This window comes from Meriones unguiculatus, chromosome 6 (genome assembly GCF_030254825.1).
Source record: "Meriones unguiculatus strain TT.TT164.6M chromosome 6, Bangor_MerUng_6.1, whole genome shotgun sequence".
NCBI classification, from domain to species: Eukaryota; Metazoa; Chordata; class Mammalia; order Rodentia; family Muridae; genus Meriones; species Meriones unguiculatus.
This window is the reverse complement of record NC_083354.1, coordinates 116,682,675-116,706,068: the sequence shown is the minus strand read 5'-3', so window position 1 is coordinate 116,706,068 and position 23,394 is coordinate 116,682,675.

Genomic DNA, 23,394 nt, shown 5'->3' with positions numbered 1-23,394 from the left:
CAGAAAGCTGGTCTCATTTGTAACTTTGCTTCAGGGGAATGTACAAGACACACTGATTTCCCGTGCCTTGGACACTTACCTGCTCCTTTCCTCCTGGGAAGGAGCTCTTTTCGTGACTTCTCAGGTAGATTGACACCGCCATCTGCTGCTCACCCCTCACCACCTGTTGCAGTACGCTGTTCATTTCAGAGAGGCCCAGGAGCCTTCCTTTCTGCATTTGTAATGCTTGCAGGAACGCCATGGACGTATTAACTGCTCCGTGGCTCTCAGATAAAGACAGGGAAGGGAGTGATTTAGAGAGGAGAGGACTGAGGAAGATGGAGAGAAGGGAGACCCATGCGTAAGAGGTGTGATGAATGGATTCATGCAGTCTTGGTGTTTAGATTTTTTTTTTATTTTTCTTTTATTTTTTATTTTTTATTTTTTTATCAGTTACATTTTATTAACTCTGTATCCCAGCCGTGTCCCGATCCCTCATTCCCTCCCAGTCCCTCCCTCCCTCCCTCCCTCATCTCCACCGTGCCCCTTTCCAAGTCCACTGATGGGGGGGACCTCCTCCCCATTCATCTGATCCTGTTTTATCAGGTATCTTCAGGACTGGCTGCAAAGCCCTCCTCTGTGGCCTAACAGGACTGCTCCTCCCTTTGGGGGTGGGGAGGCCAAAGAGCCAGTCATTGAGTTCCTTTTAGAAATAGTCCTTGTTCCCCTCACTTTGGGAAACCAATTGGTTACTGAGCTACCACAGGCTACATCTGAGTGGAGGTTCTAGGTTATATCCATACATGGTCCTTGGTTGAATGTCAGTCTCAGAGAAGACCCTGTGCCCAGATATATTTGGTCCTTGTGGAGCTCCTATCCTTTCCCCATCAGACTAACTCCCCTTCTTTCTTATGATTCCCTGTACTCTGCTAAAGTCAAAGTGGATCAAGGACCTCAACATAAAACCAGATACCCTAAATCAATTGGAAAAAAAAGTGGGGAACAGCCTAGAACTCATTGGCACAGGAGACAACTTCCTGAACAGAACACCAACAGCACAGGCTCTAAGAGCAACAATCAATAAATGGGACCTCATGAAACTGAAAAGTTTCTGTAAAGCAAAGGATACCGTCATCAAAACAAAACGACTGCCTACAGATTGGGAAAGAATCTTCACTAACCCTTTATCTGGTCTTTAGATTTTTGACCAGAAAGAAAAGAGGCAGGCCATGCAGCTGAAAACCAGATTCATGTTCCCCCAAGAAGACATGTAATCAGTTTTTGCTCTGAGCTCAGGCTATGAATTTCATGACATTTTCTGATCATTTGAGACTAAGACCAGCTACGAGGCCTTCTTCACAGCTCTTTACTATTTAAGTATCCAGTCTTCTGGCAGTTGGCAAGACCAGGTCTGAAAGGCAGCAGCAGGCCACCAGGAGCCAGCTTGCTTTCTGAATGCCCCGGGGGCTACTAAAATCAATCACAGGCTAAACTATGACTTCAGGAATTTAATACTTGAACAATAGATTTTTTTTTCTCAGAAAGGTTTCCTTGCTGGTTAATGGTTTTTTTTTAATACATGTTTTCTGTTTTTCAGCTTCCCTTACAAATTTTCGATCAATATCCATATTTGTGAAAGCCGTGTCCTGTACAGTGACTGCAAACATTGAATTAGTGAGTACAGAAGCATTGTTCCAAGGAAAAACACAGCTTGCCGTTCTGGTAAACCTCTTCTAGAAACTTTGTCAGCTGATCACACATAAGCTCCTTTTACATGCATTTTTACTTAAAGACGTTGTATTTGATATAGGTTGTTAGTTCACTACCCTGTGCACATGACTGCACACACAGAACAGATATAGTAAATACTGGTTTGGGGTAGGACATACATTTTGGAAAGCAGGTGAGTCAACAGCTCTTGAAGCAATGAGAAATGAAGAGTTCTCATTTTGTTAAAGCATGGGACTGGACTGATACTTGAATTTCAGTGCCGGTGCATAGTAGAACTCAGAACTGCATAATGCTAGCTCTGATTCATATCCCATTAAAGCTTTAATCCCATTTTCAGCTCATGGAGAAATATACATTTTATTTATTATTAAGAAATGTTTACATATGAAAGGGGAGGAGGTCTTCCCCTACTAGTGGACTTGGAAAGGGGCAGGGAGGAGATGAGGGAGGGAGGGTGGGATTGGGGAGGGAATGAGGGATACAGCTGGGATACAGAATTAACAAAATGTAACTAATGAGAAAAATAAAATTATGGAAAAAAAAGGAAATGTTTACTTTGAGCTTTCTATCTTTTCTACCATTCTGGAGGCTTATTAAAACATAAAAAACTTTTGCGATAATGTAATTGTGTTGTAGATTTTGAAAACCATGCTCATATCATATCTCAGTTGATTCTCATGTATCAAATGGTATAAAGGAGGGAATCTATGGTAGAAAAATAGATACAAGATCAAAATAAAGACGTGGATTGAGAGTATAGCATGAGGCCAAGATTAGAGGTCAGGTTTAATTTTAGCAGCCATATCATGTGCATGCCTTAATAAGCAAAGAACCTTGGATTAGATGGCTCAGGCCCTAGCTCCTAAATAGAAGGTAAGGCAGGTGTCTGTAGGAGGAGGCAGTGAAGCTCTGAAGATGAACAATAAACAAAAACTAATGCATGGTGAGGCAACCAACCTCTAGTTAAGTAGGTCATCATTCAATGGGCTAAGAACATTCTCTGGAGCCAAATATCCTGAGTTTCAAATCAATTGTATGCATTAGTTGTTGTCATTTAGATTCTCTGTACATTATTTATCCAGGAAATTGGGTGGTCACAATCATAGAACCATTGGTTCATTGCATTACTTAAACTAATTACATATATGAAATGCCTTGTAAGTTTAGACTATTTTTTGAGAAAATCTGTAGGACCTCAGGTAATGTCCCATGTATGCTACCAGTGGTAGTGCTAGAGGGACAGAGCTATGTGAACTCTATGTGTCCCAAATAATGCTACCCCAAGTTCTGCATTCTTGATATGAAAGGATAAACTTTGGTGTTTGCTGAGTTTTATTCTTGCTTTAGTCCTGTTTTTCTTGCTGTCCCCTTGTTTCTCCCTTCTGACTGCCTTAGTTAATTTTCTATCGCTATGTCAGACACCGTGTCTTAGTTAATGTTTCTGTTGTTATGATGAAACACTACAACCAAAAGCAACTTAGTAAGGAAAGGGTTTATTTCACTCATGGTTCCATATAACTGTCCATCATCAGAAGCAGTAAGGACATGAACCTTGAGGCAGGAGCTAATGTATGGAGGAGTGCTGCTTACTGGCTTGCTCATCATGGCTTTCTCAGCCTGCATTCTTATTGAACATAGGGCCACTAGCTGGGTCTTTCCCCATCAATCACTAGTTAAGAAAAGGCCTAACAACTGAATATTATGGAAGCATTTTCTTAATTGAGGTTCTCTCCTTTCAGATGACTGTAACTTGTGTCAAGTTGATAGAGAACTATCCAGCAAACACCACAACAAGGAAAACTCATAAAAGAAAGGAATTAAATGAGGACTCAAGATTCCAGAGGTTTAGAGTCCATGATCATCCTAGCAGGGAGCATGGCAGCAAGCAGACAGGTGTCGTGTTGGAACAGTAGCTCAGAGATTATATCTGATTTACAAATATGAGGCAGAGATGGGGGGTGAGGAAGGGAGGGAGGAAAAGAGGAGAGGAGAAAAACACTGGAACTGGAAATAGCATGCGCTTTTTAAACCTCTAAGTTCATCCCCAGTGAAACACCTCTTTTAACAAGGCCACATTTCTAATCCTTTCAAACAGTTTCACCAACTGGGGACCAAGTATTCAAACAGAGGAGACCACAGGGGCAGGGCATTCTCATTTAAGCCACCACATTCTACTTCTTGGCCCCCCATAAGGCTTGTGACCCTATCATAACGCAAAACACATGTCCAATTTCAGAAGTCTTTTACAGTCTCAACATACTTTATGAGTCTAAAGTCTCTTCTCAGACTTGAAGCCATTTCTTAATTATAATTGTTTCATCCTATCCACTCCCCTAAATTTCTCTAGCTCATGGTCTTCCCTTTCCCGTGCTTCTGATTCCTATGTAACCCTTTCATTTTAGCCATGCTTTCTCTTGCCCATCTCTCTTCGTCTCCTCCGTTGCGCTTTCCTCTGGCCCCTCTTTCTTGGCCTTCCTTGCCCACACTGTCTTCTCTTCCTCTCTTTCTCTCTACACTCTCATCTCTCATGGCCCAGTTCCATATGCTGGCCCTATGGAACAGTCTATTACTTTCTCTTCCTGCTCTGGCTTCTCCTAGATGCTGTGTTCATCTTGTATCTACAATAACACCCTTTTCCTTAACCATGCTTTGGATACGTCATGTTCTCATTTTATACAACTGGTGTCAGAACAACCACTTTATACAGTAAACACCTGTAGAATTAAAGAACAAATTGAATATGTTCAACATACAGTAGTACAGAATAAATAATCTAGTGAGGAGGAAATACTGGACCAAAGCAAGGTTGAAACTCAGCAGGGTAAACTTTGGGTTCTGTTGCTAGCTCTACAGAACTGATGCCAAAGGTTTAGATGATTTCACCCTTCCAACTTTGCTAACTATAACACACTTTACTCTCCTGGGGGCAGCTACCTTCCCTGTCTGCAGCTCTCCTTGATAGATATTCCTTGGCTCTGTTATCTCCAACATGTTGATATCTCCAATATAATTCAGGCTTTAGTTTCAGAGCTTTAAGCAATGACCTTTCTGGTACTCCATGCAGGACTCCCCTGACACATGCCTGACTTCAGTAACTTTCCTGTACTCTTGTGTCCTTCATGACTCTAAAACCAGAACCACTTGGCCTACGCTGCCAAGTTATCCTGCCTGCTGTGGATAGAACCAGTGTCCCGCCTTGAATTACTTTCCCATAAGCTTCCCTTTGTTGTTGCTTTATAGGAGCAAATAGTTCCTTAGACTTTTTCTTTTCACTAGTTGCAGAGTTAGCCAAAAGAGGTTTCTCCCTTAGGGAAGTACTCCCTTTATTCCATTTCTTATCAGAGCTTTCCTTATCTCTTTCAGCACAAACCATGCATCCAACATTAAATATCCTGGTACTCTTCTCTGAAAACTGTAGATTTTGTGTTTCTCTTTGTCCTGCTTGCTCTCTTTCATTGTAGATCAGCATACGAGTGAGCACTAATAACCACAGGACAGAATCAATAAGTCTTGAACTCTCCTCTGCCAGAAACTTAGTTCCAAACTCTTAAATTTATCTTCAGGCAGATTATTAAGATAAGGGCAAAAAGCAGTCATGTTCTTTCCCAAAATATCACAAGAGGTATTTTTAGCCCAGTTTCTAATATTGTTCTCCTCTGAAAATCCTTGAGCTGGACCTCCATAGTTCACATTATTCTCAGCACTACTGTCTTCCAAGCTCTTACTAGGATGGGCCATTGATCATTATCTATAGGGACTCAAAATAGATTTCACTATTTTTTTTTTCTGTTGGAACCTACCACTTAATGGTCAACTATACAAGAAAATTAGTCAAAACCACATAAAGAAATAACACAGTAGAAATACAGGCAGGTAAGCCTTTCTTAAAGGGTAATTTGTTATATATTTGAAATTCCACTTCTATTAAAGTAACAGATAAAGTCCTGGGAAAATCCTAAAACCCTTGATATAGAATATATTTCCTATGTTTATAGAGACTGAGAGGATATATTCCAATGCAAGTCAGAGAGGAACAACTAAGTACCCTGTAACTCATTCATATAACCAAATTTAACTATTAGAAGCAATAATGGTGTGAGTTATATTTGCAGACCCATAAGGACAGAATATATGTGGCCTTATATGACAGAATATGGGGCAATGAGTAGTATGCCCGTGTTCTGAAAGTGTACAAAGAGGGAACACTCCATTCTCACACACCCAGAAAATATCCAGTAGGCACATGCCAAACAGCCCACAGCTTGTGTCTCCTGGGCTTTGCAGGTGTCTCTCGCTTGACACTTTTCCAGGTTACTCCAAGCTGGGTCAAGACTCTAGATTACTTTCATATCTAAAAGAGGTACTCCACCCTGACACCCAACCCATGTCTGTTCTGGACCCTAGTCTGTCCATGTCTGGAACCTAGTCACCACAGAAGGGGATGAGACATGGTAAGATTGAAGTTTTGTAGTTATGGGCAGTTTGGCTTCAGGGTCCCATCTTCAAGTTCACCATGTCAGATTTGATTGTAAACGAGGGCTAAAGATGCCTAGCCAGATACCATTTATCTCTTTAGATGTGTTGGGGAGTCTAGAAATCTCACACCTCTTGCCTCAAGCCTCTTGGAGGGCAGTGTAAATTGATCGGTGGTGAAATACTGTTTAAGGTTGTCGCTGAAGAGCCAAGTGGAAAGGTTTCTGTGCTGATAAAAGGTACTGTGGGGCTGGAGAGATGGCTCAGAGGTTAAGAGCACTGGCTGCTCTTCCAGAGGTCCTGAGTTCAATTTCCAGTAACCACATGGTGGCTCACAACCATCTATAATGAAATCTGATGCCCTCTTCTGGCATGCAGGTGTAAATGCAAAACACAACATTGTATATAATATATCCAACACAGGAAAGAGGAGAGTTAAGTTGCTAGACACCTGACACTGTGGTAGGGCTCAGTGGGGCTGCAGTTACTCATTTTGCTATGCCACTGGGAATCAGTTGCTCTTTTACTTTTAATCCCAAGGGAGCATTTTCCATGTCCTTGTCCCGAGAGCCAATTCCTGTACTGCCATCTTTCACTAAGTTTATGTAAGGAATAATAGACTAACTTAAAGAGTCTGTCTCACACTTTAGAGACTTTTAATTCTGTCCTCCTTCATAGCTTAAACATTTTAAACCATAACTGCAAAAATAGAAGAAAACAGATATACTTAAAATGAAAAATAGCAGTTCCTTGTTTTTATTTTATTCATATCTTTTCATTCTGTGAAGGAAACCATACCAAACTGCTGTTTTACACACACATACACATAATGTGGTACATGTTTTAAAAAGATCTCAATATTGTGTCATGGAAAATCATGGCTGTATAATCATCTGTTTAATCATCATTTGTCTAACTATTGCCTAATTATAATTGTCTAATTATAATCAACATAGAGGTGGTTATAATTTCTATTTTATTTTAAATAACACAATATACATTTTGTACATTAATGGCTACTGTGGTTATTACAAGACTAAAACCATGCACAGACAATTGTGTCAACATTGGTATGGGCAAGTTAGTGGGTGAAAATATTTCCTTCTAAAAATCACTATCTTCTCTGCAATATTAGTAGTAGTGATAAATAAGAATAGAAGGTTCAAATTGCCTCTAGGCTGAGCTTTGGACTGAGCTGGGAATATTCAGTCCCTTGCCAGAAAGCTCCTTGAGCAGAGAGGAGCCCTCTGAGATGCACACATGTTCTAGTAAGAACAAAAGTAACCAGACAGTTACTTGTTGATTAACTTCTCATGGGGCATACAGACTCAATGTGCTTCTGAAACCAGAAATTAACAAACAACAAACACAGCGCCTGAACTCCAGAACTCTAAGATACTTCCATTTGCAAGATGTGTTCTAGAATGCCTTCTGAGGATTTCACTGGAAACTCTTTAGTAGAGAATATTTCATTTTTCATTGGAAGTCTTTCCAAAATGTATTATTCTGTTTCCCAGCCATATAACAAAATGTGTGGGCTGGGTACATAGAAAGAAAGGAGGTATATTTAGGTTGGTTTTGAATTTTATAATCAGCTTAATATGTAGTGTGGAGTAAGCAGGGATCTTGGGGACCTGCTCGGGGAGGGTGAGTATTTCTTCTACTCGCATTTCAACACCCCAGCCATACACTCATAGCTTACTTCAAAGGTGAGAAGGAGGTATACCTACTTGTGTGCCCAGGAAGGAGAGGGGATAGGTTGAGCAAACAATGGACAGTTATTTTTATAGGCATGCTGAATTGGGTGTCTGAATTATTTGCTATGTGAACTAGCCTTTAGGTTAGATAGGTCATATGATGCATATAACATGAATTATATATCATTAATACCACCACTGAGTTTATAGGTGAGTTAGAAAGACACCCCCCCTCACACACACAAAATTGTAAACTTGGGCATTGTATGCTATTTGCTTGAAATGGGGACATGGGTTTAAAAGTATTTTAGGAGTTGACAGGGGGTTTCTAGACCTAGGAGGGGCTGACTTCATGGCCGGGATGTGATCTTAAGGGATCCAGTAATATTTCTCCAATCTATTCATCTTCTGCTATAGGCCCCTTGGACTAAGCCTCGTAAATTTAATCTCCCAAAGTTTTAAAACAAGGTCATAAATTCAAAAGATTGTTGAAGTGCACTTATCACAACCATACTGGCTTTTGTTCTGCACCCTGAGGTACAGCGTGAAGCCATCAGAGCAAAGCTTGTCTGCATATAGTTTAGTGGATTACCACAGGAGGCAATTTACAACCTGTGGAATTCAATACGAACGTGCATTTACAGTTCTTCAACAACGTGCATACGATTTCTTCCTCCTGCCTATCTGGATTGCAGGAGATGAGCTGCCTGCATGTAGATACGATGAGTTAGCGTACCGTGCCCCATTGCGCTTACCACATGAAAGCCTAGCCACTTCTCCTCCAAGTCAGCTTACTTTTAACCTGAGGCACATCTGTGGCCACAGCATCTTTTAACTTACTCTTTGTTCCCCTCAGTGGTTATGTTTCAGCTTTGGAGGGAGCTGTAAGCTCTCTCTTAGATGCCTTTCTCAGCCTGTCTGGACATAAAGGGATAATCCAAATTAATTTTAAAAAATCATCAAGTTTCCTATCAAATAGTTTTTGTGTATTATAATCATAGGCAAGTATGATAGAACGTCCAGCTTATTTAGCCTAGTGTTTGCTGTGGTTGGTAGACATAGGACTAACTTGGTAGCCAGGGACCACATTTGGCTTGACCTATATAAATGTAGGGCCTAATTCAGTAATGTGGAAGCACCCACGACTTGGGCTCTATGTGCACCCCCTCCTCTAGCAATAATACACTTCAAAGCTTAGCTGACTCATCTACATGTACTATGCACACACACTCCTCTCTTATAATGCAACCATAACATAATAAACTGTTAGGAGCTGCATGAACAACTCTTTCTAAATAATGGAATGTGTTTCTCATCCTTTAACAATAACTAAACTTAGACATATTCTATTCAATTGTATTTGTTATGTCTGGGTAGAATAGACGGCCCAACCTAGCCTGAACCGATTTTAGGTGCATGACAATAAAGCAAGACTACGTCTCAAGGACACTTTTAGGGAGAGTCTCCTATTTACTGCCTTATGCCTATTTAAGACCATAATTTGATTTGATCAAATCAGATGCATTATCGGAAGGGACATGCACAGTAGATAAATTATTGAATAACCTAATCTGTCAATCAAAATAGAGACGTATCCATTGTATGCCCATAGCAACCAGCCCTTCCTTCCTATAGCCTTCACTGGAGACCAGAAACAGTAACCTGGAGCTGTTGAATGTCATCAGTCAGGTGGCCTCTTGCAGTGTGACCTGACTTTTCTATTGCTTTGCTTTGAATAAATTTTCCCTGCTGCTTTTGCAAATGTGTGTGAGCCATTATTTTAAATTTTTTGGAGAAGCCAAAAATATGATAACACCTAGACCAGACTCTGACCGCTGGTAACATACTCATTTGGAGATTACTCAAAATCTTCAGTTGGGAAGTACATTATTTTTTTTTCACTGTAATATCGGATAGAGGCAAGTTAAAGGAGGAAGGATTTATTTTGATTCATAGTTTTAAGTCACTTAGTCTACCATTACAGAGAAAGCATGAGGATAGAAGCAGCTTAGACTATGTCAAAGGAAGGTTCAATCATTTGTTTTCATTCTGGAGGCTGACCAGGAAGCCAGATCCTAGGCATACATCACTTTCAAAATCTGTTGGAAGCACAAAGGTCCTTGTGTTCACAGATAGCACTAGGGGAATCAGGAATGTTAAACATTCAAGGCTGTCTTTTCAAAGGAAAAAAAATGTATTATCTGTTTTCCACCTGGAAGTCTGGGAATGGGGATGAGGAGGCTAAAAGCCTAGGTGATACTTGCACTATCTGTAGAGCCAGGCCGTACTACACTCCTACAAGCAGGACTGGACGTGGCAAATAGTCTAAGTGACCTTTGTATTATCTGGATTGCAAAGGGTTCCTGTTCTCCCAATTTCACACAGTCAGGACTGGAGACACTTAATAGTCTAGGTAACCTTTGTGTTATCCCTATAGCTAGGGGCTCCCCCAAACTCCTACAACCAGGACCAGAGGTGGCTAGTAGCCCGATGACCCCTATGCTCTCTGTATGACAGAGACCACACCAGATAATCCCCTAGGACCTTAAAATAACACATGAATCCTAGAACATCTCTAGAATCCACCTTCATGAAAGATGTGACAAGTACTTTGAGAAGAATTTTGATGCAATTATGCCTCCTTGTGCACGGGGGATTGTGTCATACCAGAAACTTTTTTCCTAATTGTGCTGGACTTGTTATGTCTAAAGTAAATGGCTTGGTATCAGACTCTAGAAGTTTAAACCAACACTGGTTAGTGTCATGTTGAACTAGGCTTCCTTCTTGCCTCACATGGGTTGTTTCTCAGCTGGCCCTAGTGTTTGCAGAGACCCCCATAAAGGTCCATTCAGCCAACCTGTTTGTCGTTGCTCAGGCTGTATATCTGAAGTGTGCCACAACTTTGCAAAACAGCAGCTGGAGAAACACATGAGTGGGAGAGGACATCATACATGTCAATCACAAAAGGAGGACATTTGTTTCTCTCCATAACATTGGTAGGAGGAATAGACTGGTACAATGTATCTTCAAGGGATTTTGGTACCAGCTGTGCTTTGTTTTTTCTTGGTAACAAGATATCTGACTTTTGTCAACCACTTAGTGGAAGAAAGATTCATCTTCGTTCCCAGTTTCAAAAGAATCAGTATATGGTTGTTTTGTTCTCTGTGCTCGGACAAAAAAATTGTGGTGGCGGGAATATGTAATGGATGACAGGTGTTTACATCATGGAGGGTCAGGAAACAAAGAGCCAGGCAGCCGCTGCCCAGGCATAACATACCGCGCCAACGCCAACCTGCCACTCCGTGATCAACCTCCTCCAGCTAGCTTCCCCCTAATGTTTCCACACTCCCCATGTGCTATCAGCTAGAGAACAACTATCCGTGAGCCTATGGGGAACATTTCAGATACAAATCAGAGCAACTTCCAAAAACATTTCAGGACATTTTTCAGACCTCAAACTGCTTTTTATTTATTTATTTATTTTCCTTTAAGACTTTGAGGAGTCTTAGTCTAGTTTCACCTAAGTTCTTATGAAATAAGAAACAGACCAGAAGACAAGAGGTATTATTTGAAAGAGTCACTGTGAGTTGAGCTAGTCCCTTAGAAGGGACTGTTGCAATGAGGAGGAAGACAATTTCTTGCTCCGGCACAGCAACTGGACAGAAGATCTGCACAGGCCTTTCACTGTCAGGGAGAAGTAAATCCTGGAAAGAAGTGGGGTGGAGAAATGGGTTCAAAGGTGATGCAATTGGAGAATTTATCTGAGATTTCCTCCCTCACACTTTTTAATGCCTAGCAGGGGCTGCCTCCTTCCTCAGACCAAGTATGAGCCAAAGTGCAGCATCCAAAGAAAACAAGATGAAATTTACAGGAATCTGGTCAATACGGATTTGACCTGATTGATCAGTAGGGGTAAGAAGGGCAGGAAGGCATTCTGAGATGGACATTTGGAAGGTCTAGGTCTCACCATCCTATAGGGAAATGGTGGATCTTAGGATCTCAGTGAGTCACACAGGGCAGGATATTTGCTCTCCCTTCTAGGCTCATTGTGATAAAAGAAAAACTTCTACATTGTTGTTATTATATTTCTAGGGCTAAAAATAATTTCAATATCTAGTTTAATCTTCTTTTAAAGTGAAGTGAATGAGATACAGAATGGTACTTTGTCTCATCAAGTTCATTTGGTCCCTTGTTAAAAGTAGGGAGAAGCATATGCTAAGGGCTTCTCATACTCAGTGAGACTCTCCAGAATCTCAAGAGTTAGGTAGAGGGTGTGGTGGCTTAAACAGCAATGGGCCCTATAGGCTCATGTATTTGAATGCTTAATCCTCAGGGAATGTCACTCTTGGGGAAAAAATGTTTGAGAAGGAGTTTTGAGAATGATACATACCATTCAGGAGGTTTGGCTTTGTTGGAGTAGATGTGGCATTGATGGAGGAAGTGTGTTACTGGGGGTGGACTTTGAGGTTTTAAAAAGCCCATGCTAGGCCCAGGCCCCGTCCCCCTCTGCATGAGGATCAGGATGTAGATCTAAACTGGTTCTGTAGCCCCATGTCTGCCTTGCCTGCTGCTATACCAGCCTTGTGACATTGGGATAAGGCTCTGAAACTGTAAGCAAGCCTCCAGCTAATGTTTTTTCTTATCAGAGTTGCTGTGTTGAAAAACTCCATCTCAAAAAAGAAAAAAAAAAAGGAGTTGTTGTGCTCTAAGACATAAGGCTACATGACAAGACTGGGTAGCATGGCAGGGCAAAATGTAATGAAAGAAAGACGTAAAGAAAGAAATAGAAACTTATACTATTTAACATGATCGCAGCTCTCCTTCCAGATCTGTGGCTATTCTGTGTTTACTTATCCCTTTCAGCAAAATGTAATGAAAGAAAGACGTAAAGAAAGAAATAGAAACTTATACTATTTAACATGATCGCAGCTCTCCTTCCAGATCTGTGGCTATTCTGTGTTTACTTATCCCTTTCATTTATTGTCTTCCCTCTGCATAAGAATGCAAATTCTGTGAGAGCAGGTTTCCTTTTTTTTCTTTTTTCTTTTTCCACCAATGTAGAGTACTGTGTACATGCTTCTTCAGTATTTGCTGGCAAATCAGTTAGATTAGAAAGCCAGGAGTCATTTAAATAAGGAAACTGCTCCCATCCCTATGCTCCAAGAGGCATATTAAACCATCTAGCAAATACCCATGGTAAGCTGCAGGGTTCCAGGCATCCTTTCAGATCTAAGTGCAGTTGGGAAGAGCTGTCAACACTAGAGGAACCTGGCCGGGGTGGGTAACCAATGAGCTGTAATAGGAGAGAGACTCCAACAAGGTGCATAATGGAAATGAGCGGGGCGGTGTCTCAGCTAGAGGAGGGTCAGGGTAGACCTCTTGTGGGTAATCTTTAAAGCTGTGGTGAAATGATGAGAAAGCAGGCAAATAAAAGAACAAACAAGGCAGGAGAGCCGCTCAGGAGAGTTACATTTCCCCAGCAATTTACATTCACACAGGTCCTTGTCTATTTCTAAGTGCTTTTCTGGCAGAGATCCTCTGAGGGTTAGGTGGTGTTATCGCAGTGTCTGGCTTATTAGAAAGGGCTCTACAGTTTGCATTAGTCTGGAAGATCATTTTTGCTGTTTGTCTGAATAGAGAGTGGAAAGGCTAACCTTGGGAATTCCTATCTTAATTTACATGAAAATCCACATTTCTGATGAATAACGGTGACTAAGACTGAACTGAGATAGGCTGATATCACTGAAAAACAGTTGAAAAAAAAACTTTGGGATAATGCAATTGCTTATTAAAAATCCCTGTTAGTTTCAAGCTAAAACACAGTCATATCTTTATGAAACTTCATCTCTGTTTCTATCTGCATGCTTACCACATATAAACACAAACATTTTAGCATTTAGTTGATCACAGAAATATACTTCCTACATTGAACAGATAGTAAATATCTAGAAATAAGCAACATTTACCTATTTAGATTTACTATAATAGATAACTGTTATTATACATTATCTAAATATAAATGTAGATAGACAGACAGACAGACAGATAGACAGATAGATAGATAGATAGATAGATAGATAGATAGATAGATAGGCCTCAAAAATTTTAGAGCCCTACAGAATATGGCATTTAAAGATTTTTTTTAAAAATTAATTTAAGGCCTTTTCAACTTGAGACATGTCAGCTCCGGGCAGCACCCCCAGCCTACCTCAAGGAAGATGATGAGCATCATACAATCTCCTTTTGGAGATAGCTTCATTAATGGTAAGTGAACCACTGCTCAAAAATGCCCCAGCTCTCTCTACAGACAATAGGCTGTCCAAAATGGACACAGGCTGAGTTGACTGCCAAGCTCTCCCATGACAGGGTAAGCAAGTCTTTCATGTTTCATCACAATTATGTCTGGCTAGAAGACTAAAAAGGATGTTCCAATATCATAGAGAAAGAATGCAAAGAAAACCTAAGCCCAGATGGGTTTATACCACAAGTCTACCAGACTTTCAAAGAAGTTCTACAACCTATAGTTTTTATTTTATTTTATTTTTTTCATAAAATGTATTTTGATCATGTTTTCCTACACCAAATACCCTTTCAGAAATTTCTTCCCTCTCTACCTACTAAACTTTATGTTCTCTTTCTCATCTTCCCAAAATGAAAATCAAAATAACAAACGAAAGACTAATAAAACAAAAAACACCAGAACAAAGTGAAACAAAAAAATCTCCAATAATACCACTGAGTCTTTTCTGTGTTTGCCAACTACTCCTGGGCATGGGGCCTGTCCTGGAGTGTGTGATAGACTCACTGACACTCCATTGGAGAAAACTGATTTTCCTTTTGTCAGTGGGTATATGACTTCTTGGTTAGGAGTGGGACCACTCCTCCCTCTCAGTCTGGGACTCAGTCTGGGTTAAACTTGTGCAGGTCTTGTGCATGATGCCACAGTCTCTGTGACTTCATTTGTACATCAATTCTGTTGTGTCTGGAAGCCATTGTTTCCTTTGGGTCATCTGTTACCTCTGTATCTTATAATCTTTCTGCATCTTCTTCCTCAGCCTTGATGGGAGCAACTATTTTGATGAAGACATCCCAGTTACAACTAAGTGGTCTAGAGTCTCCCACTCCCTACATATTGTCCCACTGGGGAATCTTCTCTGAAAAAGTATCTCTGATGAAGGTTGGTTGAAGTACTGATCTATGTGTCCCAGCCCAATATGGCTGCTGGAAGTCCTCCAGAGAAAGTATTTCTGTGGGTCAGCAGGTGATACAAAAGAATGAAAGAAATGCTGAAAGGAATAATGGATCTACACCAAGAGGTTGAGTCCACATGGAATGGAGGCACAGTGAGAAAAAGGGACTTCTTTAAGCAGGCTACAGGAGGACTAAGTGTAATTCTTACAACTTGAATGAGAGAATTTCACAAGATGGTGGTAACCAACGCGTACCATAGCTGAGGAGCACAGGATCCAAAACTCTGAAATTGGTGAGTGGAGGGGCAGCTGAAGCCAGAACATCGACGCTGAGGCTTCCTGGGCCATAGGTGACAACCCGTGAGCTGGGACAGTTTGGATCCAGGTCACTTGTAGGCATCTCTGGGGACTGAGAGTAGTGAATATTCACCCCCCACCCGTACTTCCCCTTGCCTCAACCATGGGCCTCCCTGCTCAGCAGAGGCAGCTAGCAGTGGCTTCTGCCCCAAGCATGGGTCTTCCTGCTCTGCTGAGTTCTCAGTGATTGCCCCAAGGCACGCTTCCACACACACACCTGTGCTTGTGTGCATGTGGCTGAGACCTTCCTCCCTTAGGTACAGCTGAAAGACTAACATCCACTCTCAAACCACTAGACATCTCAAATTTTCCTGAAGAATACTACAGATACTAGAGACAAATAGACCCAGTCTGAAGTACAGACTCCAGGAACAAACAGCAAAGGTTACAGATAAGCAGATGGCTAGAAGTCAGTGTAAGAACACATCCAACAAAAAAACAGGACATCATGGCTTCACCAGCAACCCCCCAAATCAATGGATATTTTAATTCACCAGAAACATAGGAAAATTATTCTAAGCTAGGCTTATCCAGTTACTAGAGGCACATAAAGTGGAAAAGAACAAAGCTCTCAAAGAAATACAGGCAAAGACAGCCAGACAAATAGAGGCACAGGTAGAGGTACAAAAAGTGACATATAGAGAGGAAATGAACAAAAGAATAGAGGCCATCATGGAAAGACAAGAATCCACATTTAAATAGATGAAGGGAATGGCGCAAGACATGAAAACAGAATAGGAATCAATAAAGAAAACACAAACAGAGAAAAACCTGGAACTGGAGAACTTAGAGAAAAAGATCAGGAACCACAGAGGTAAGCATCACCAACAGAATACAAGAGATGGAAGAGAGAATCTCAGGTGCTGAAATACAGTTGCAGAAATTGATACTTCTCTCAAAGAAAAAGTAAAATCAGAAAAGTTCCAAACACAAAACATCCAAGAAATCAAGGATGCCATGAAAAGAAAAAAAAAAATCTAAGAATAATAGGAATAGATGAAAAAGAAGATTCCAGGCTCCAAGGTCCAGAAAATATTTTTAAGAAAATCATAGAAGAAAATTTTCCCAACTTAAAGAAAGATATGTCCACTAACATAATATAAGATGTCTACAGAATACCAAATAGACTAGACAAACCTCACGTCACATAACAGTCAAAACACTAAATGTACAGATCAAAGAAAGAATATTAAAAGTAGCAGGAGAAAAAGGCCAAGTAACATATAAAACACTTCAGGTCTCTAAATAAAGAAATTGAAGAAGATATCAGAAAATGGAATGATGTCCCATGCTCATGGATCTGTAGGATTAACACAGTGAAAATGGCCATCCTGCTAAAAGCAATCTACAGATTCAATGCAATTCCCATCAAAATACCAACACAATTCTTTGCAGACCTTGAAAGAACAATTCTCAACTTTATATGGAAAAACAAAAAAGCCAGAAATGCTAAAATAATCCTGTACAAGAACAGATTGTCTGGAGGTATCGACATCCCTGATCTCAAGCTGTACTACAGAGCAATAGTAATAAAAACTGCATGATACTGGCATAGAAACAGAATGGTGGATCAATGGAATAAAATAGAAGACCCAGAAATAAACCAACACACCTATGGATACTTGATTTTTGACAAAGAAGCCAAAACCATACAATGGAAAAAAGACAGCATCTTCAACAAATGGTGCTGGTCTAACTGGATGTCTACATGTAGAAAAATGTAAATACATCCATACTTATCACCCTACACAGAACTAAAGTCCAAGTGGATCAAAGACCTCAACATAAAACCAGACACACTAAACCTGTTAGAAGAAAAAGTGGGAAGACCCTAGAACTCATTGGCACAGGAGATAACTTCCTGAACAGAACACCAACAGCCCAGGCTCTAAGAACAACAATCAATAAATGGGACCCCATGAAACTGAAAAGCTTCTGTAAAGCAAAGGACACTGTCATCAGAACAGAACGAGAGCCTACAGAGTGGGAAACCCTATATCTGACAGAGGGCTAATATCCAGAATATATAAAGAACTCAAGAAGTTAAAAAGCAACAAATCAAGTAATTCAATTGAAAAACTGCGTACAGAGCTAAACAGAATTATCAATAGAGGAATATGGAATGACAGAGAAACTCTTAAAGAAATGCTCAACATCCTTAGTCATGAGGGAAATGCAAATAAAGATGATCCTGAGATTTCACCTTACACCCATCAGAATGGCTAAGATAAAAAACTCAAGTGACAACACATGCTGGAGAGGATATGGAGAAAGGGGGACCCTCCTCCATTGCTATTGGGAATATAAGCTTGTATAACCACTTTGGAAATCATTCTGGTGCTTTCTCAGACAGTTAGAAATACTGCTACGTCAAGATCCAGCTATACCACTCCTAGGCATATATCCAAAAGATGCTCAGGTACATATCAAGGACATTTGCTCAGCCATGTTCATAGGAGCTTTATTTGTAATAGCCAGAATCTAGAAACAACCCAGATGTCCCTCAATGGAGGAATGGATAAAGAAATCGTGGTACATTTACACAATGGAATACTACTCAGCAATTAAAAACAAGGAAATTGAATTAAAATACTCATAGGCTGGATACAGACATATATGAAAGAGACCTATCCACCATGATCAAGTTATCTTTACGCAGTAGATACAGGGATGTTTCATTGTGTACAAGTTAATAAATTTAACAAATCATAATAAAGGACTTGAAGATAAAAATTACATGCAGAAAATGCTTTTGAAAAACAATTTCATCATAAAAGTCCTAGAGAGCAAGACTTTATTACCTCAATGTAATAACAGCTATATATGAAAAATCTACAGCCAACATTGTCCTAAATGAAAAAAACAAAAAACAAAAACAAAAAAAAAAAAACAAAAAAAACCTGAAGCAGCCCTATTAAAATCAGGAATTGGATAATACTATTAACTGTCCCCACTTTTTTCAATATTGTGCTCAAAAAACTACACGGAACAGTAAGATGAGAGGGAAATTGAAAGGATACAAATAGGGAAAGAAGAATTCAAATGATCCCTATTTTATAGATGATACTATACACAAATGATCCCCCAAATTTTCCCAGAAGACTTCTAGAAATGGTAAAAATTTCAGCAAAGTGGTGCAGGTCATAAAATCAACTAAGAGAAATCAGTAGTCTCTTTATACCTCAACAGCAAACACACTGGGAAAGAGATCATTGACTTTCATTAACGACAGCCTTTAAGATAATGAAATATTTTATTATAAACCTAACTAACTCATAGCTGAGAATGAGAATTCTCAGACACCTCCTGCACCTTCAAATAAAAAGAAAAGTAACAATCTAACGAAGAAGCCACTGAAGAGAGTCCTTAACAATTGTGATAAAGATGCTGAAGTGTAGCTCTTCACAGTTGGTCGCTTTTGGTAGGGGGTAAGAAAGGACTCAGGTAACCTTAAGGGCTGGCCACTGGCACTTTGACCGTGCTCCCATGAGAATATAAGCTACACAAATTGGACTTAGTGTACTTTTCTTCTTTCGGGGGGAGGGCCCAGGTTGGAATGGTAGACCTGGGAAAATGGGAAGTGAGTATGATCAGGGTGCATTGTGTGAAATTTCCAAATAATCAATAAAAATATTATGTTTATATTGGGAATTAAAAAAAAGTGTGCTATGACTGGCAGTGGCAGACTGTTTAACATTGTCTTAGGATTGAAAATAAAGATATTTCATTTGTTGCAGATAGATGATTACATAGCTAGATAGATAAACTAATAAATAAAATTAAAGAGGTTTAACTAGATACTAGAAAATGGGATGAACTCCCATGCTCATGTATTGGTAGAATTAATGTTGTAAAAATGACCATCCTAACAAAAGCAGTTTACAGTTTCAATGAAATCCCAACCATACTAACCCCCATAACATTTTTTTTTTTAAAAAAGGAAAAAAATTCCAAAATTGATGTGGAATCACAAAAGATCCCGGACAGCCAAAGCAATCCTGGACAAAAAGAGTAATGCTGGAGAGATTGCTATACCACTATTAAACTATACAGAGAGATACAAGCCAAAATTAGACCTATACATGAAACCTATAGATCTATCAATGAAACATAAAAAAACAACCCAAATGCAAGCCAATGTCATGTGATATTTGACAAACAGGACAAAAACACATACCGAATAAAAGACTGCTGTTTACTGCTCCAGTTGGCTGCATGAACCTGGGAGAGTAAATGTGAGGCAGACTAAAGTCTCATGCAGTAGCCAGCTTTATTCAGAGTGTCAGACATACTCTGAGGGCTAAGAAGAGTCATCCGAGTAAGGTGTTCAACACAATCCTGTGGCAAAAATGTCTTTTTCCATAGAGGCATGTGAATAACAACAGCTAAAGTAAACTCATCCCTATTTGCTACTTCTGGGAGGGCACAAAAACACAGTCCAAGAATGATTTCTTGTTTTGAGGAAACCGAAATCCTAAGACTCTTTTTTTTTTTAAAGAGTTTTCTCAGAAGTATTCAGAATTCTCCCCAAACTCCATTCTTGTGTTCTGACAGACCGCATCTTTAACAAATGTTACTGGAGAAACTGCATGTTCACATGCAGAAGAATGAAATTGGACTCACAGAGATAATATAGGCTACTCTTTTTGCCTTTGACTCTAAAAACTTGAAGGTAAGTTCTTATTGATGAAAACACCATGCATTTCGGACATAGGACTCGGAGGAATTGATCTAGTTCTGACCTTGAACCCTCCTTTCAAACTGCTAAGAAAGAGAAGCAGTCAATAGTCCTATGTACCGCACAATGACCAGCACAGAAAGTTATCCCTAAGGGGCAACAGTAGCACTCATGTCTTTGCAGTATCTAGTATCTGTGTAATTGAAATTAAGGCCCACTCCATAGGAAGGACACCATGGCTGGAACTGGATTCTAGACAGGTTGGTTGTGGTTGTTGGTGAGGTCATGCAACCTAGAAGAGAACATACTACTGCATTTTTCCAAACCACTATAATCTGTAGCTTCATATTTAGCAGTTACGCTTATACCCACATCAAAGAAGCCATCACCCAGCATCAAAGAGACTTATTTTATACCAGGTAGAGACTGTTAACAAAAAGCTACAATTGGTCAAAATGCAGAGAACAACAGACCGTCAGGTGCTTCACTCTAATTTGTTGCCTCTGTAGCATAGTTCCTGCCACTTAAGGCTCAGGAAACATTCAGGAAGAGGGTCTGGAAAGACTGTCAGAGCCAAGGACAAGTATATGTGCTGTGAGACTGAATCTTCTAGATATGACAGAGAAGTTATACCCACGAAATCTCAACGGAGTTGTTCCCTGAACAACACCTGAACATGTCAACATGGATGGGGGAAATCTCAGACGACCTCATGACTTAGAAGAGCTACAGGCAACTGATGGCTTCTGAGAAGGTAGAATCAGTTCATCCCTAGAGACAATCTCCTAATTGTTCATCCAAAACCAAGTGGTTAGTACTAGAAGCATAGGTATGTGAGCAACACCAAATTTTCACTTATAAATATTTATTTGTATGTGTTCCAATAATAAGTGAAGAAAAAGTCTATGAATATGAGGACTGGGCAGAACATGAGAGGAGTTCCAGGGAAAAGGTGAGGATGGTGTATATATGAAGCAAAAAGAACCCCCCCAAACCCCAAAGCTATGGTTCTTAGCAAACCCTTTTCTCTATTTTTTTCCTTCTGTATCTTTTGTGTAGTTTAGGATATTTGTGGAGTTTGAAGGACTTTTTTTTTTTTTGTGGAGTTTAGGACTTTTGTGGAGTTTGAAGGACATTTATAGTATGACTTTAATTCTATTCTGAACATATTTCTGCATTCTATTAAAAATTAAAAATGAAATGATGTGCATGAAGCACAAAGTTGTTTCTGCTTCCTGCTTCAGGGAGTGCTGCTGTAGGCTACAGTCTTAGATAAATGAAGTAAACACTTAAGAGACAAGACGTGTTTGCATATCTGCAATCTGCCGTGGACTCCAACAGATGCTACTATTTTCAAAATGACATTTTCTGGGAGAGGCAAAACAAATATGTAAGAGTTGAGCTCTTTTCTTTGTTATAACAAATTAAAATGTGACACTGACTGCATTTAACATTAAACTCCTTAAAAAAATCTAGCCACTGTCCCCATTCCCCAAACCCAAGGCTATGGGTTTAACTCCACTGATGGCAATGCCCTATTGCTTGAAGACCACAGCTACATAACTTATTGAACATGAAGAAGCTGAGCTGGTGCCTACCTAGAACCTTCACCCCTGTGGTCTAGTGTTCATGGTACTAGATGGTACAGTACTGTAATGTAGACACCAACCCAGCTACAAAGCCTTTGATCTACAATGGTGACCTGCCAGTATGATAGGATGCTGCAACTCTGGCACACAAGTGTGAGAGGAACTAACTACTATCTGATTGAATTTAAGTTCCAGCCTATGAAACAGAATCCAGGATTGACACCGCCTGGGTGGCCAAAAACCTGAGACTAGATACACCATAGAGCAAGGAGGAAACCAAACACTGCTGTTCTCCAAAGGAATTCAGCAATGAAATGATTCAAAATGACATTCTGCTACACTCATAGATCAGTGTCTTATTCAGCCATCACCAGAGAAGCATCCTCCTGCAGTAGACGGGAAATCAATACAGCCAGACAATGTAGAAAGGCGAATAAACCTTGGAACTAGGAACAATGTAAGACTAGGAATCCAGTCCTAATGGGGATATCTCCATCAGACCCCCCCTCTCACAGCAGAAGAGGAGGCAGAAAGATTGTAAGAGCCAGTGGGGTTGGAAGATACCAAGGGGACAGGCCTTCTGGTCACGACAGAGCTGGTGCACGTATGAGCTCACAGATATTTGGCAGAGTGCACATGGGCTGCACATGTCTAAGCCTGCTGGGGTCCTAGCCCTGAGGGGGAAGTGGACACACGCAGGCTTCCCTATCCCAGAAGCTATCTCCAACTGACAACTTCTCCCAAGGGGAAACATTAGTTTTCTCCATCAGAGTCTCACTGGGTATGCAGGCCACACTGCAGGGCAGCTTCCATGCCCAGTGTTGGAGGACCAACATAAAAGCTACTCAGTGGTATTTTTGGAGGTTTTGGTCTCATAATACTTTATCTGGGCATTTTTTTAAACCTCTACAGACATTTTGTACATATGTTATGGTTTCTGATTTTATCTTTTTATGGAATTTCTGTGTGTGTAAATGTGTATGTCTCTAAGCTTGTGAAAGTTTTTTTTGTGTGTTTCCTTCCTTCCTTCCTTCCTTCCTTCCTTCCTTCCTTCCTTCCTTCCTTCCTTCCTTCCTTCCTTTTTTCCTTTCTTTCTTTTCCTTTTAATGTTTTTTAACCTGATAGAAAAAACTCACTGAGCATAGCTGATCCAAGTTCTTTAACAGATTCTTTTTATTTTTTGCATGTGATAACCGTTTTTTAATATTCCAAATCCCAGCCACTCAGATGGCTTGAATGCAAAATAGTAATAAAAGAGACAGCGGGGTGAGCAAGCCATATGAGCAGTCTAGTAAGCAGCACCCCTCCATAGTCTCTACATCACTTCCTGCCTCCATGTTCCTGCACTGTTTTGAGTTTCTGTCCTGGCTTCCTGCCATGATGGACTATGAGGTGGAAGAGTAAGCTAAATAAACTTTGATTCCCAACTTGCTTTTGGTTACGATGTTTCGCCACAGCAACAGAAACCCTGACTAAGGATCATTGCCTTGAGAGACAATGGGGTCAAGGACCAGAGTATCAGCACTGGAGAGGTAGGAAACAGGGGGCTAGTTGGAGATATTTCTCAGGTCAGTTGGCTGAGATGGAGGAGAGATGGCGCCAAACTGCATGTGGGTGCAGGGTGATCATTCTGAAGCAGGCATGTGAGGGGCGAGAAGCAGGTTGGAGAAGGGCTGAAAAACAAGCGTTCTTTTTCCGCT